The following is a 4,413-nucleotide window of genomic DNA, read 5'->3' on the forward strand; positions in this document are numbered from 1 at the left end:
CCAAGAACTAAAAGTCACTTAAACCAGTTAAATAAAAGAGAGTTGATTTTAAAGATGCAATAGCTGTACTTCATTCTATGTGGTCATTTATCAATGTTGTGATTAGCAAGTTGTGCTCCTGTGAGCTCACACATTAGGTTTGCAATGTATGCAGAATCATTTGGTAGCTTTCTGAAAGAGAAGAGGTGTTGAAAGTTTTGGTGTCTGCAAAGTGAATGAGACTCTTTTCTTAAAAATTTCCAAACATGAAAATGTCTTTTTATTTATCGGAGAAAAATAAATTCACATTTCCAAATGGTATATATCAACATCATAACATCATAACAAGTAGAAAATTTCTAACAGAACAACAGACATTTTATTAAATAAGGTAATGATGTATGCATAATGCCCACTACCTAATAAAAGGCTTTTAGGAAAATCAGTCAATCATCTTTGTTTTCTAGTGTAGCTAGGAATTATAGAATGAGATCTGAGAAGTTGTGAACTTATCTCTTTCTTCTTATAAAGATCAAAAAAATACAGCATTTCCAATTGCCTGATATGAGATTTTCTAAGTATTCATAATAGGCTTTTGGAAATATTTTCTTGTTTCTTGTTTGAATATTAACTAGTTACAAAATATTCATTATATAATTATTTATAATTATATCCCATAATTAATATAATTATAAAATGTTAATAAATTGATGGCCATTGACTACAATATTATTGTAGAATGTTAATTAATTATGAAACTGATTCTATGTTCAGAAAATTTAGGTGGCAGGAGTTGCCACAATCTATTTTTCTGCTCAAACAGTTTTTATTCTAGAGTTGAAAGAAGAGGACTTTGCATGGTCATTTTCTTTGCTTGTTTCATTTCTTTTTTTTTTTTTGAGACGGAGTCTCGCTGTCACCCAGGCTGGAGTGCAGTGGCGCAATCTCGGCTCACTACAGGTTCTGCCCCCAGGGTTCACGCCATTCTCCTGCCTCAGCCTCCCTAGTAGCTGTACAGGCACCAGCCACCTCGCCCGGCTAATTTTTTGTATTTTTAGTAGAGACGGGGTTTCACCATGTTAGCCAGGATGGTCTCAATCTTCTGACCTCGTGATCCTCCCGCCTCAGCCTCCCAAAGTGCTGGGATTACAGGCATGAGCCACTGCGCCCGGCCTGCTTGTTTCATTTCTATCAAGTTAATATTTTGGTGGCTAAATGCACTTCAAGTATCTTTTCTATTTATTTATTTCAATAGCTTTAGGGGTACAGGTTGTTTTTGGCTGCATGAATGAATTGTATAGTGACGAAGTCTGAGGTTTTAGTGCATCAGCCACCCAGATAGGTACACTGTACCTGATATATAGTTTTTTTATTTCTCCCCTCTGTGTTTCCTATGTCTATTATACCAGGCTGGATGCCTTTGTGTACCCATAGCTTCGCTCCCAATTTAAATGAGAACATATGGTATATGGTGTTCCATTCCTGAGTTACTTTACTTAGAATAACGGCCTCTACTCCAGAGACCAACTTTTTAAAATGCTGTCCACTTTGCCCTGGCTACCAGGAAGCCTAGAAAGACATTTCATGTTCATTGGCCACAACTCAGGGACCCCGGGGAGTTTGAAGATGTTATTTACCAATTTTATTTTACTGTCTTTCAGTGATTTTTGTTTGTTTGTCTGTTTGTTTTCATTTAAAAAGTTGTTCGGTTTTTTAATGCTTGCTTTTTTTTTTTTTTTTTTTGATTTGTAGTCTCACTCTGTCACCCAGGCTAGAGTGCAATGGCACAATCTCGGCTCACTGCAACCTCCACCTCCCAAGTTCAAACTATTCTTTTGCCTCAGCCTCCCCAGTAGCTGGGATTACAGGCGCCCACCACCACGCCCTGCTAAGTTTTGTATTTTTAGTAGAGACGAAGTTTTACCATGTTGGCCAGGCTGTTCTCGAACTCCTGACCTCGTGATCCACCCGCCTCAGCCTCCTAAAGTGCTGAGATTACAGGAGTGAGTCATCGCACCTGGCCATGTGCTTTATTTATTTCTTATTCCTTTTTTTTTTTTTTTTGAGATGGAGTTTCACTCTTATTGCCCAGGCTGGAGTGCAATGGCTCAATCTCGACTCACTGCAACCTCTGCCTCCTGGGTTCAAGCAATTCTGCCTCAGGCTCCCAAGTAACTGGGATTACAGGCATCCACCATCACGCCTGGCTAATTTTTTTATATTTTTAGTAGAGATGGGGTTTCACCATATTGGCCAGGCTGGTCTCGAACTCCTGACCTCAGGTGATCTGCCCTCCCCCACCCCCGGCCTCCCAAGTTGTTGGGATTACAGGTGTGAGTCACCGTGCCCGGCCTCTCTCTTTCTTTCTCTTTCTTTCTTTCTTTGTTCTTTCTTTTTCTTTCTTTTTTTTTGATACACAGTCTTGCTCTGTCGCCCAGGCTGGAGTGCAGTGGTGCAATCTCGGCTCACTGCAAGCTCCGCCTCCCAGGTTCACGCCATTCTCCTGCCTCAGCCTCTCTGAGTAGCTGGGACTACAGGCACCCGCCACCACGCCCGGCTAATTTTTTGTATTTTTAGTAGAGACGGGGTTTCACCGTGGTCTCGATCTCCTGACCTCGTGATCCGCCCGCCTCGGCCTCCCAAAGTGCTGGGATTACAAGCGTGAGCCACCACGCCCAGCCTCTCTTTCTTTCTTTCTTTCTTTCTTTCTTTCTTTCTTTCTTTCTTTCTTTCTTTCTTTCTTTCTTTCTTCTTTCTTTCTTTCTTTCTTTCTTCTTTCTTTCTTTCTTTCCTTCCTTCCTTCCTTCCCTCTCTCTCTCTCTCTTTCTTTCTTCTTTCTTCCTTTTTTTTTTTTTTTTACAGAATCTCGCACTGTCACCCAGGCTGGAGTGCAGTGACGCAATCTCCACTCACTGCAACCTCCGCCTCCCAGGTTCAAGCGAGTCTCCTGCCTCAACCTCCTGAGTAGCTGGGATTACAGGCACCCGCCACTATGCCCTGCTAATTTTTTGTATTTTTAGTAGAGACGGGGTTTCACTATGTTGGCCGTCTCTGGAACTCCTGACCTCGTGATCCGCCCGCCTTGGCCTCCCAAAGTGCTGGGATTACAGGCGTGAGCCACCGCGCCCGGCCCTATATCTTATTTCTTCTTATTATTTTTAAATTTTAGATTCTAGGGGTACATGGCAGATTTGTTACGTGGCTATAGTGCATGGTGCTGAAGTTTGGGTTTCTAATGATGCCATCACTCAAGTAGTGAACACGGTATCTGACAGGTAGTTTTTCAACCCTTGCCCCATTCCCCACTTCCTCCTTTTGAAATCCCAGTGTCTATTGTCACCGTCTTTGTGTTTGTATGTACCCAACATTTAGCTCCCACTTATAAGTGAAAACATGTGGCATTTGGTTTTCTATTTCTGTGTTAATTCTCTTAGGATAACGGCCTCCAGCTGCATCCATGTTCCTGAAAAGGACATGTTTTGTTCTGTTTTGTGGCTGTGTGTTTTATGCTTTAATTCTGTAAAGCATTTTAAAGTCTTTTTAGAAATAGAATTTCATTTAAAAAAGAAGAAGAAGAAGAAAAAAACAACAACTGCCAAGCCTAAGAGTTGGTGTCCTGTGGCATAAACCTCACCACTCTATTCTGTCTACTTCCTGACTGGTCCCACATGTTGAGCACCTGCCCTGTTCAGTAGAGGGTTCTTATGCCAGCATCTGAGGTGTGTGCAAATAGACCCAATTCCCAGATGCGTTCACATAGGGCGAAGACTGTGCTTACTTCTTCCTTCAGTTCTAGTGGCTTTATTCTGGAATTATAGAAAAGATTGCACTAAAACCACCTCCCCTACACATTTCTAGAGATACACCCCGCAAGCCTCATTGAAAGCCAACTGGAAGATTGGAAGATTCTTGATTTTTTTGTTGTTTTTCTGTTTTTTTATTTTTTGAGACGGAGTCTCGCTCTGTCGCCCAAGCTGGAGTGCAGTGGCACCATCTCAGCCTCCAGGGTTCGTGCCATTCTCCTGCCTCAGCCTGTCTGTAGCTGGGACTATAGACGCCTGCCACCACTCCCGGCTAATTTTTTTTTTTTTTTTTTTGTATTTTTACTAGAGACTGGGTTTCATCATGTTAGCCAGGATGGTCTTGATTTCCTGACCTCGTGATCTGCCCGCCTCGGCCTCCCAAAGTGCTGGGATTACAGCCACCGCACCTGGCCTTTTTTTTTTCTTTTCTTTTCCTTTTTCTTTTTTTTTTTTAGCATCTCTTCAAATTTACTTTGTGAATACTTTGTTTCATTGTTTGCAAAGGTAGGTGCTAAAACTTATCCATGTTTGGTGAAGTGGAAATCAATGCAGCCTTTTTGGAAAGCCATTTGATAATATTTAAAAACAAAAATGCATATCTATTTGTCTATGAAAAGAACCTATAGATACA

This window comes from Hylobates moloch, unplaced genomic scaffold (assembly GCF_009828535.3).
Source record: "Hylobates moloch isolate HMO894 unplaced genomic scaffold, HMol_V3 SCAFFOLD_5, whole genome shotgun sequence".
In the NCBI taxonomy this organism is placed as follows: domain Eukaryota; kingdom Metazoa; phylum Chordata; class Mammalia; order Primates; family Hylobatidae; genus Hylobates; species Hylobates moloch.